The 11,974-nt window shown below is 41.3% G+C and overlaps 1 long non-coding RNA gene across 1 annotated transcript; it reads left to right on the forward strand.

Annotated features, from left to right (window-relative positions):
- The first annotated feature begins 402 nt into the window (after positions 1-402).
- LOC105514446 lies at positions 403-10,552 on the forward strand. Its single transcript, XR_001002179.1, has 4 exons — positions 403-723; positions 4,787-5,222; positions 6,708-6,789; positions 9,739-10,552. It is a non-coding gene; the product is annotated as an uncharacterized LOC105514446 (long non-coding RNA).
- Positions 10,553-11,974: the final 1,422 nt, after the last annotated feature.

Here is an 11,974-nt window from a genome sequence, read left to right on the forward strand (position 1 = left end):
TCCACTCCTTTGTATCCTACGACAGTCTCCCGCCCCTTTCTTCACCTCATTTCTCTAAAGATCGAAGGTCAAGAAGAGGGTTTCTTGCCCGGGAGCCTGCGAGAGGGTGGGCCGTTGCAGTTCATGCGCGGAAACAGCGATAGGGACACCCGGGGCCTAAGGAGGCTGGGGACAGAGCAGATCCTCCCAGCCCCTAACACCGCCCGGGAGTAGACGCAGACCCCCAGGGCCCCGGGGGCCAGGACCACACCCCGCGGGCAGGACCCCGATTGGCAGATTGTCGCCGAGTGGTTTCAACGGTGACGCCCCCACCCGAATGCCTCGCTGGGATTGGCTCATTTCTTGGTTCAGACCTGGACGGTGGCCAGAGGAGGACAAGAGGCTTTCACACAGAACGGAGGTGATGTGGACCACAGTGGAGACGCAGCCGCACTTGAACAAGCGACCGGGCCCCGGGGACATGGCGGCAGCCTCTGCACCATCAGTGCTGCTCGTCGCTGCAAGAAACTGGTGGCGGCACTGCCTGAGCCCGCTGCTATTGCCAAGGTGACGGGGCATAAAGCGGCGGTCGATCGGTGCGTGGGGGCGGGGGGCTGAAGGGAGAATGAGGCTCGAGCGGGAGCACAGGGCGGCATCCGCTTGTCAGGGGATTCGGCTTCCAGTCCCCCTTCCAGAGGGCGTCGTTCTGCAGCCAGGCCTCTGTCTTTCCCCCGCCCCTACAGGGCACGAGCTACAGAATGCTTTTGTGTTTCTATTTTTGTATAGTAAGGAAGCACTTTCCTTTCTCCCCCGTTTATTCATTTGTTTACTTCTGGTTCCCGTGTCCTTTTAGCATGTCCCCGTCATTCCCTGTTTAAGGGCACAGGATGTTCCAGGCTCATCTTGTACTTAGCTCCTGCCTTGGAATCAGACATTTCTCCAAAGAATCCTGATTCCTTTTTTTGGAGAATGTTATTTTATAGCCTTATCTGGGTTGTAGGTTGTGTTCGTTGCTACTAGGATGCCATTACTTCTAGACTGTCTCAGCAGATAAACGCTAGGAAACTTTATGTGTATATATCTATGTGTGTGTGTATACATATATATGCACACACACGTTATGTGTATATGTGTGTGTATGTACATATGTATACATATATATGTACACGCACTGTCCCCACACACATCCATACACGCATCAATCCAGGTACATCTATATCTGTTTTATATCTATCTACATGTATGTTTAAAAAACAGCTGAGTTCATACTGTTACCTCAGTTCCCGTGCATCATCTCAGGGTTCAATCAGATCTCCCCTTTCTGTAACTGTTACTGTTTTCTGAGAGTGAGAAAGCTGGTTGTCCTTATCCACAAGATATTCACTTCTTTGCTCAATCGTGTACAAAAAGTTGATTCAAAATCGCTAACCCGTACCACTGTGAAAAACAGACCAACTAGCCAGAGTTCAATATTGGTTTACAGTTATTTTTGTCTTTAGTTTCTGTAACTAAAACTGTATTATACAGGTTATGAAGGCAGTCATAGAGGTGTTATGACTATAGAGTTTACAAAGTCTCTGTAATTAAGATGTGGAACTAGTGTGTGAATAATATAAAAAGACAAGTAGAATAGAATAGAAAATCCAGAAGTAACCCCAAGTGCACATGGAAAGTTAAAGGTGGTACCACATATCATTGGAGAAGAGTTGGGCTTTGTGATACACAGAGCTGGGCCAACTGGTTGGCCATTTGGAAAAAGATAAAATTAGATCTACACCTCATAGCCTAACAAAAATAAAGTCTAAATGGATCAGGGATCTAAATGTGAAAAATGAAACATTACAAGTACTGAAAGAAAAAGGCTTTCTAACTATGACTCAAAAACCCATAAGCAATAAAATAAAAAGTTGATAAATTTGACCACATAAAACAAATGGCATGACAAATACATCATAAAGTTAGAAGACAACTGAAAAAACACTGGATTGGGAGAAAATAATCTGGCACGTATCATGGGGTAAAGGATGAATATCTTTCATATTTAAATTTGAATTTTAAAACTTTTCCAAATCAGTTCTCTCTGTTTACATTCAGCAGTGGCAAAGGGACTTTATCTTTTACATCAGAATATGTCAAAAAAGTAGTAAGTTATACTGCTTTTAAAGATAAGAGTCATCCGTTTAAAAAATACTTATCATGTGTCATAGGGCCCCAGAAGTAAACCCTAAGACAGGAGGAATTCCTGTGCAAATAATTAGAAAGTTTCCAGGAAAAAATCGCAGGGGAATAGGGAAATAGAACAGAAAGGGAAGGAAGGTCACAGAGCAAGCTGCTCTAAGCCTGTTCCCCTCGAGGTGACTCAGTCCTGTTGAACTCTAAGTCAGGGTGCATAGTCAGTCCTTGGAGTTGTCTTTACCAGAGAACCAGCAAGCTGGTGTGTACGTCTCTGCCGAGTAACTGGTTAAGGTCTGCCCTCAGGGAGACACAATTTCCCAGATACTTTGGGTTTTATAAAAATATAAAACTTTATACTTAAGACTTAGTATAAAGTCATCCATTCAGAACCTTCTTGTTAACTATTGTCCTTGCACACAGGGAGTTTTTGTTTCAAATTAAACAGAAACTAGGGTTGCAGATATGTTTTGTAGGGCTGTATCTCAACCAGTTGACAAACTGGAGCTTTCCTTCTGGGTAGACTAGGATCCATGCCTTTTCTGTTCACTATTGTCAAGTTTAAATGCAGTGTGCAACATGAAAACCGCAGTGATGTGTTATGAGTTGGGAATCTTTGTCATTTGTGATATCTGCGTGCTATCTGTTTTCAAAGCTCACTGCTATATTAGCTATGAAGTAAAGCTTGTTTTAACAAAGCGATAGGCTTCATTAAGATCAAGGCTATTTAAGTCATGGTTTCCTATTGGAAAGATAATTATCTTTAAAGTGAATGATAACCAGTGAATACATATCAGAACAACTTGCCCTGGAGATGTAAATGCAGAGCTTATTCACTATTTATACATCTTAAACACAGAAGAATAATGTAGAAAATGTCTATTTTGACTTTTCCTAGGACATTTTTTTAGCTAGTGATGTTTAGGGTATGGGAGGGAAAATAACCTAATGAAGCAAGTTGCTACACATGAATATCTAGAGATGATACTAAGACTTTGAAAAATAGAGTTTATTTTATTTTTTAAATGGCTTTAGGTTTCCAGAAAAAAAGTTACAGGTTTACAGAGAAGATAGTACAAAGTTCCCTTATACCTTGGATGCTATTATATGTTATTAACATTTTACGTTAGTATGGTAAATTTGTGGTGTAATTATATTATGATTAGTATGCTACAACTTTTTTTTTTTTTTTTTTTTGAGATGGAGGCGTTCTCTGTTGCCCAGGCTGGAGTGCAGTGGCACGATCTCGGCTCACTGCAACCTCCGCCTCCTGGGTCAAGCGATTCTCCTGCCTTAGCCTCCTGAGAAGCTGGGACTACAGATGTGTGCCACCATGGCCAACTAATTTTTGTATTTTAAGTAGAGACAGAGTTTCACCATATTGGCCAGGCTGCTCTTGAACTCCTGACCTCGTGATCTACCTGCCTTGGCCTCCCAAAGTGCTTGGATTACAGGCGTGAGCCACTGCACCCAGCCAGTATGATACAATTAATGAACCAACATTGTTGGGTTATTATGAACTAAGGTCCACAATTTATTCATGTTTTCTTAGTTTTTATGTAAAGTGCTTTTTCTGTTCCAGAATCTTATCCAGGATACCACATTCCATTGCTGTCATGTCTCTTTAGACCCCTCTAGGCTGTGACAGTTTCTCAGATTTTTCCTATTTTTGGTGACCTTGACGGTTTGGAGGAGAAGTATTCAGGTATTTTGTAGGATATCTTTCTGTTAATAATTGACTGATGTTTTCCTCTGGATTAGACTTGAATTTGGGGCTTTGGGGAAGAGGACCACAGATGTAAAGTGTGATTCTCTCTCTCTTTTTTTTTGAGACGGAGTTTCGCTCTTGTTGCCCAGGCTGGAGTGCAATGGTGCAATCTTGGCTCACTGCAACCTCCACCTCGTGGGTTCAAGCAATTCTCCTGCCTCAGCCTCCCAAGTAGCTGGGATTACAGGCATGTGCCACCATGTAATTTTAGTGTGGGGTTTCTCCATGTTGGTCAGGCTGGTCTCGAACTCCCGACCTCAGGTGATCCGTCTGCCTCGGCCTCCCAAAGCACTGGGATTACAGGCGTGAGCCACCGCACCCGGCCTAACGTGTGATTCTCATCACATCAGATTGAGAGTTACGATGGTTGCTGTTGACCTTAATTACGTGGCTGAGGTAGCACTGGAAAGGGTTCTGTGCTGGAAAGTTACTCTTCCACCCTCCTTCCACACTGTGCTATTAGGAAGGAAATCACAAGGTCCAACTCACACTTAAGTGAAACATTTTTTTCTAACTTTTCAAAAGGATCAGGTTGTTTTGGATGAAGCAGATAAAAATGTTGAACCAAGGAATTAAGGATCAAATCCATGAGATTTACTAGAAATTAAATACAAGTACTCTTGTGCACATGAGTTTTCTCCAGTTGGCAGGTTGGATTCATTGTTACAACATAGCTGTGAAGTGCTACGTTGTCCTTGTCCCCTGCTCAAAGCAATTGTTTCCCACAATCTCTGTCTCACTCAGTTCTATAGTAAGACATGGACGCTTGGTCTCAAACATTATTTCTCTAAGTATTGTTATGAAACTATTACATCTGCTTAATTGATTTATCAACATAATTAGTCATGGTCTTCTTTTTTTTTTCAGAGTCTCACTTCATCGCCCAGGCTGGAGTGCAGTAGCACCATCTGAGATCACTACAATCTCCACCACTCGGATTCAAACGATTATCTTGCCTCAGCCTCCCGAGTAGGAGCTGGGAGTACAGGCGTGTGCTACCATGCCCAGCTAATTTTTGTATTTTTGGTAGAGACCTGGTTTTGCCTTGTTGGCCAGGCTGGTCTCGAACTTCTGACCTCAAGTGATCCGCCTGCCTCGGCCTTCTAAAGTGCTGGGATTACAGGCGTGAACTACTTAGCCTGGTCAGTTATTGTCTCTTTTTAAAGATTGTGTTGCTTTCTGCCTCAATATTAATATGTTGGAAATTACCAAGAAGTTCATGACAGATCTATTTCACATTCTGGTGAAGAAGGAAGAATTGGCCCTTGAAAGAGTCAATGTTTTACAATAATTTTGAAAGAGGGTAATGTTTTTCTAATTGATATACGTAAAAACCATAGCCAGGGATTTAAAATTTACCTTCTTGTTTAAGCTCTCTACTAAAAATCCAGAAACTAGTATCATGTCTTAGCATTTGTAATAAAGCTATCAGAGAAAACCCAAGAAGAAAAAAGAACTGTACCAGATAGAAAAATTGAGTTGAACCTTTTTTTTTAGACGGAGTCTCACTCTGTCACCCAGGCTGGAGTGTAGTGGCGTGATCTCAGCTCACTGCAGTCTCCACCTCCCAGGTTCAAGTGATTCTCCTGCTTCAGCCTCCCGAGTAGCTGGGATCACAGGTGCCCACCACCATGCCTGGCTAATTTTTTGTATTTTTAGTAGAGACAGGTTTCACCATGTTGGCCAGGCTGGCCTCGAACTCCTAAACTCAGCTGATCTGCCCACCTTGGCTTCCCAAAGTGCTGGGATTACAGGCGTGAGCCACCGTGCCCAGCCTGAGTTGAACCTCTTTTTTAAAACAGGGTACTTTATTCTAAGATCTGGTACCGTAATATCTATATTTAGGCAGAATTAGTAAAATCAATGAATAACTATTCTCTTCCAGTGGTAGGGATGAGGTGTAGAAATCAAATGGCTTTTTATTCCAACTCTGACATGAATTAACATTTTCCTCTTGGAAATACTGTAAGGAAAGAAATTGTATGCTCTTTATGACGAGAGATTGACCAGTCAGGTTGTTCCTTATAGAACACAGAGTGAAAGGTATCCTGGCTTCTAAGAAAAAGCATGCCAGTTTCTGGTGTGGTAAGAGCTGCTCTTCCCTAGTATTGCTAATTAGGATGCTGTTAATATCTGATTATAGTTGAGCCTTGAACAACCTGATTAGGAGCACCAGCCCCGATACAGTTGAAAATCTGCAGATAATTTTTGACTCCCCAAAAACTTTACTACTAACAGCTTAATGTTGACTAGAAGCCCTACTAATAACAGTTGATTAAACACATATTTTGTATATTATATGTATGATATACTGTATTCTTATAATAAAGTAAGCTAGAGAAAAGAAAATGTTAAGAAAACCGTAAGGAAGAGAAAATACATTTACTCTTCGTTAGGTGGAAGTGGATCACCATAAAGGCCTTCATCTTCCTCATGTTCACGTCAAGTAGGCTAAGGAGGAGGAGAGAGAGGAGGGTTGGTCTTGCTGTCTAAAGGGTGGCAGGGGCAGAAGAGAAGCCACTTAATAAGTGGTCCTGCCCAGTTCAGACCCGTTTCCTTCAAGGGTCCACTGTATTTTCTTAGTAAACTGAGGCAGGATCTAGTTACATTGTAGCTGTGAAGTGCTGCATTGTCTTTGACCCCTGCTCAAAATAAAACTGTTACCTTTCAAGCCCTGTCTGCCATGGTGCTCTAGCTGCAGGGATGTCTGGTCTCATACATGTTCACCTGTTTAAGTACTGACTTGACAAATGACTCTTGAGAATTAGGGGTTGGTGGTGTTTTGCAGGTAGTGACAGAAGGAAGAAAACATTGTCAGGAGGGAATTCAGATAAAGGACAAACCATATTTTGAGTGCTACTGACTTGTTGGTAAGTATTCTAATTCCTTATTTAATGACAGTATCTATCTAGCAAAAGTTGGTTTGGGGGAAAGTTTACAGTAGACTTTGCCAGCTGAAGTTGTAGGGGCGTGAAGATCACACTCCACAGCGAACTGTGCTGTTATATGTGGGTCGTTACTCTTGTGGCCTAGAAGAGTGCGCAGCAGTTGCTTTTTGAAACATAATTTAAACATATACTATCATATCTGAGGTTCTTGATTTTTATGCTTAGTAGTGTGTATACTGATCATCAACTGTGATCTGCCCACGGCTTGTGAAAACTATATTCTCATTTGATTATTTGACATCTTTGAATCCCTTGTTTCTATTCTGGTGAAATAAATTCATGCCCAGTTACGTGTCGCTACACAACCAGGATGTGTTCTGAGAGATGACAGAGCATACTGACACAAACGTAGATGGCGTAGCCGACTACAAACCTAGGCGGTGTGGTGCAGCCTGTAAACGTAGATGGCGTAGCCTACTACAAACCTAGGCTGTGTGGTGCAGCCTGTTGCTCCTCTGTACTGAGTACCGTAGGCAGTTGTAGCACAATGGTATCTGTATATCTAGACATAGAAAAGTTAGAGTAAAAATACATCATAAAAGATAAAAACAGCACCCTTGTATAGGGCACTTACAGGGGTGAGGCTTGCAGGACTGGAAGTTGCTCTGCATGAGTCAGTGAGTGAGTGGTGAGTGGATGTGAATGGCTAGAACGTTACTGTATACTACAGTAGACTTTATATATAAACACTCTGCACATAGGCTATACTACATTTATTTTTAAAATAAAGTAATTACCAGGCGCAGTGGCTCACACCTGTAATCCCAGCACTTTGGGAGGCTGAGGCAGGCAGATCACCTGAGGTCAGGAGTTCGAGACCAGCCTGATCAACATGGAGAAACCCTGTCTCTACTAAAAATACAAAATTAGCCGGGCGTGGTGGTGCATGCCTGTAATCCCAGCCTACTTGGGAGGCTGAGGCAGGAGAATCGCTTGAGGCGGAGGTTGCAGTGAGCCAAGATTGTGCCATTGCACTCCAGCCTGGGCAACAAGAGCGAAAATCAGTCACAAAAACAAAACAAAACGAAACAATAAAAATAAGGTAACTAGGCTATAACTTTACGATGGCTATGAAGTCACTAGGTGACAAGAATTTCTCAGCTCCATTATAATCTTATGGCATCACTATCGTATATGCAATTTGTAGTTGACCAAAATGTCATTATCCAGTGCATGACTGTATTGTTTTTCAAGGTGATTTTGTCAGCTAGACAAATGTATCAGGATAATAATTTTACCACCTTGTAACATGATATTTAAATTGTACCTGGGAGGACTCATGGTTGGACAGAACACAGTGGAAAGCAAATGTGAAATGTTGCTCAGATTTTGGACTTTATATACCCTTGATATTTCAGGGAAAAATCAATGATGCTATTAGATTTGGTTGTCTTTAACTCACCTATGAGTCTGTCTTAAAGTCGTGTTTGCTCATAGCTTGTGCTTTCTTGATGATTCCTCTATAATTGGAATTTTCTCAGCATTTTCTGGTCACAGTTTATATTGATCCTAGCCTAGTTATATTGACTTTGTCACTAAATAAATTGAACTATGCCTTGTTACCAATAAAAATGAGTTACTATTTTTTTTAATGTAGTAGTTCATAGGAGTAGGTGACAAGTGGTGGTCAGAAATGCCATGGGCCTGATTTCGGACATAGATTTATAAGTGAAATAGCAGGTCGTTTGGATAAAGAAGGAATCAGTATTTCCATATGTGTTTTTCTCTTGTTCTGATTATTTGATATTTTAAGTTCCTACAGCAAGAACACTTTTGATTGGTTGTGTGATCCATTTTAGTAGAGAACTGTAGTGGCAAACATATTTTGGTCATTTGTGTTAGAGTCTGTGACATGAACTGAGCAGAAAAGAGTGATAAATATGGGTTACCAGAATACATTTTTTCAAGATTTCCCTCTACTGGTAAAAGTTTCCCAATAGAACTACCCAATAGAACTTTCTGTGGTGATGGAAATGTTCTCTATTTGTACTGTCCCATACAGGAGTGGCAGATAACATGTGACTATTATTCCAATAGTTAGTTGCGCTTAATGCAACTTTTTTTTTTTTTTTTGAGATGGAGTTTTTTTCTGTCACCCAGGCGGGAGTGCCGTGGCGCAATCCCGGCTCGCTACAACCTCCGCCTCCTGGGTTCAAACGATTCTCCTGCCTCAACCTCCCGAGTAGCTGGGATTACAGGTGCCCACCACCACTCCTGGCTAATTTTTGTATTTTTAGTAGAGTCAGGGTTTCACCATATTGGCCAGGCCATTCTCGAACTCCTGACCTCAAGTGATCCACCTGCCTTGGCCTCCCACACTGCTGGGATTACAGGCGTGAGCCACCGTGCCCAGCCTATTTCATTTAATTTTAATTAATTTAAATTTAAATAGCCATATGTGGCTAGTGACTGTTTATTGGACAGCATAGTCGTAAACAACAGTGAACATTTCAGAGCTGGCATCTGTAGTTAATTCTGAAAGTATATCAGAATGGATTCATAACTGTTCCTTTTGTTTTGTGCCTGTTCACATCTGTCCTAGACTGACATGACACCCACTCTTGGCTGCCCCACTTTGGTAGGGGCTTTAATTTTACTACCCTAAACCCAATACTTTCATCCTCTTTATAAGTAATAATGTTCATTTCGCAGCCAGATGAGCCTTAACTCCTTCTGTACTAACTTTGCAAAAAAACCTTTTCTTTTTCTCTGGATATTTTTATCAGTATCTTGTATTCCATTTAGAAGCACTCTACATATAATTCTGGCAAATAAACAGCCACCGATGATTAACTAGTAGCTCAGATTGTTCAGTAGTTCATGTAGTACTTGCTGAATAATATTCTGATTCACATTTTTTCTTTTGTTCAGAACTGGCAGTAGGGGTCAACTTGGGAAGACAGCTGTGACCATAAATATTAAAGAAGACAAAAGGATTCTTTGTGACACTGAGACCTTCTGCAGTACTACAGTGGGGGAAATGCCAGTGTACACAGCTGGCCTCATGTAATTCCTGGGATGAGATCGTTTGGGATGCAGTGCTGGCTGTTGCTGAGCAGGTGATCACAACGCGTACTGTGTTTCTTTCCTTGAGAATAGTTGAATCTCACCTGAGTACTCATAACAGATGAGAAACACAGGTTTTGATAGCATAGATTCATGCTATCATTAGTCATAAGCTCTTGGGAGCAAAGTAATTGGTTTTATCCCCTTTAGAGTTAGACCCTGTGGTTGGGTATGAAAGATGAGTGTCTGTAAAAATCCTTCTTAGAAATGTATTTCCTCAAGACTGTGTCTCAAAAAAAAAAAATTTATTTCCTACTTCTGTAAAAATCGCTATATTGAGTGTTCTCTATCACTTAATGATATACTTATTTTATTATTAAGTAGATTTAAAGATATGCGGTGTATAAAATCAGCTAACTATGTTAAACCATGGTGTCTCCCTTTATTGTGTTAGGCTGAATAGAACAAACTTTAAAATAATTTTTTAAAGAAAATATTTGAATTCATTTTGTTTGGTGTTATATTTTTATTCAGAAAAGCATTTTATTAGTGCTAGATGTGAACCGGAACCTTCTGCTAAATACCAGCAGCAATCATGTCCTAGAGTTAAATCCCAGAAAACTTGCCATATTGTATATTAAAGGTTCAATAAATTACAATAAAGTATTCTTTCTTTAAAGTGATTTGGTCCTTATTCCTTAAAAATCATACTTTTTGCCATAACTGCATATTTTCAAAGGAAGAAGATGAAATGAAACAGTACTCTGTAGTAAATATTTTATTCCAGTTACAAAATTACACACAAGCTTTTTATAAAAAGGTTTAATAGTTCCAAATTGGGCTGGGTGTGGTGGCTCACAGGCCAGGCATGGAGGCTCATGTCTGTAATCCCAGCACTTTGGGTGGCCCAGGCAGGCAGATCACTTGAGGTCAGGAGTTCGAGACCAGCCTGACCAACATGTCTACTAAAAATACAAAATTAGCCGGGTATGGTGGTGCGTGCCTGTAATCCCAGCTACTCGGGAGGCTGAGGCAGGAGCATCACTTCAACCTGGGAGGCAGAAGTTGCAGTGAGCCAAGATCACACCACAGCACTCCAAGCCTGGGTGACAGAGCAACACTTTGTCTTAAAACAACAACAACAACTAAAGTTCCAAGTTAACTGCTGCTTGGCAGTAGCACAAAGACTGATCAGTGAGGTTGTTCATTAGCACCATCTGCCAAACATTGTCTGCTGCTTATGAGAAAAAGGAAGCATTTGAACATGAGATTTCTCCCTCTTCTGGTGTGGCAAAAATTTTCTGGTAGATGCAAAGTAGTTACATAACAGCAAGGTTTTCTATGTTAATGGACTAATATTAATCAGTAAAGTTTTTTTTCCATAACAATAACACGGAGTGTATATAATGGGTACTATAACAGAAAAATGGACATCGAATGTGATCTTTTTTTAAAAAAAAGAAAAGACTTTATTATTTAGAGCCATTTCAGGCCAACAGAAACACTGAGCAGAAAGTACAAAGAATTCCCATACACTCCCTGTTCTCACACACGCACGGTCTCCCACACTTCAACATCCCACACCAGAATGGTACATGGGTTACAATCACTGAACCTCTATTGACACATCATTATCACTCAAAGTCATAGTTTAGGGTTCATGCTTGGTGTTGTACATTCTATGGGTTTAGAGAAACTTATGATGACATTTGTCCACCATTATAGCATCATACAGAGTATTTTCACTGCCCTGAAAATCCTCTGCTCTACCGATTTCATCCCTACCCACAACCCCTGGCAACCACTGATTTTTTGTTTTTTTGTTTTTTTTGAGATGGAGTCTCACTCTGTCACCCAGGCTGGAGTGCTGTGGCATGATCTCGGCTCACTGCAAGCTCCGCCTCCCAGGTTCAAGCAATTCTTCTGCCTCAGCCTCCCAAGTAGCTGGGACTACAGGTGCCCGCCACCATGCCTGGCTAATTTTTGTATTTTTAGTAAGGACAGGGTTTCACCATGTTAGCCAGGATGGTCTCGATCTTCTGACCTCGTGATCCATCCGCCTTAGCCTCCCAAAGTGCTGGGATTACAGGCATGAGCCACT

The sequence above is a fragment of the Colobus angolensis genome, unplaced genomic scaffold (genome assembly GCF_000951035.1).
Source record: "Colobus angolensis palliatus isolate OR3802 unplaced genomic scaffold, Cang.pa_1.0 Scaffold245, whole genome shotgun sequence".
NCBI classification, from domain to species: Eukaryota; Metazoa; Chordata; class Mammalia; order Primates; family Cercopithecidae; genus Colobus; species Colobus angolensis.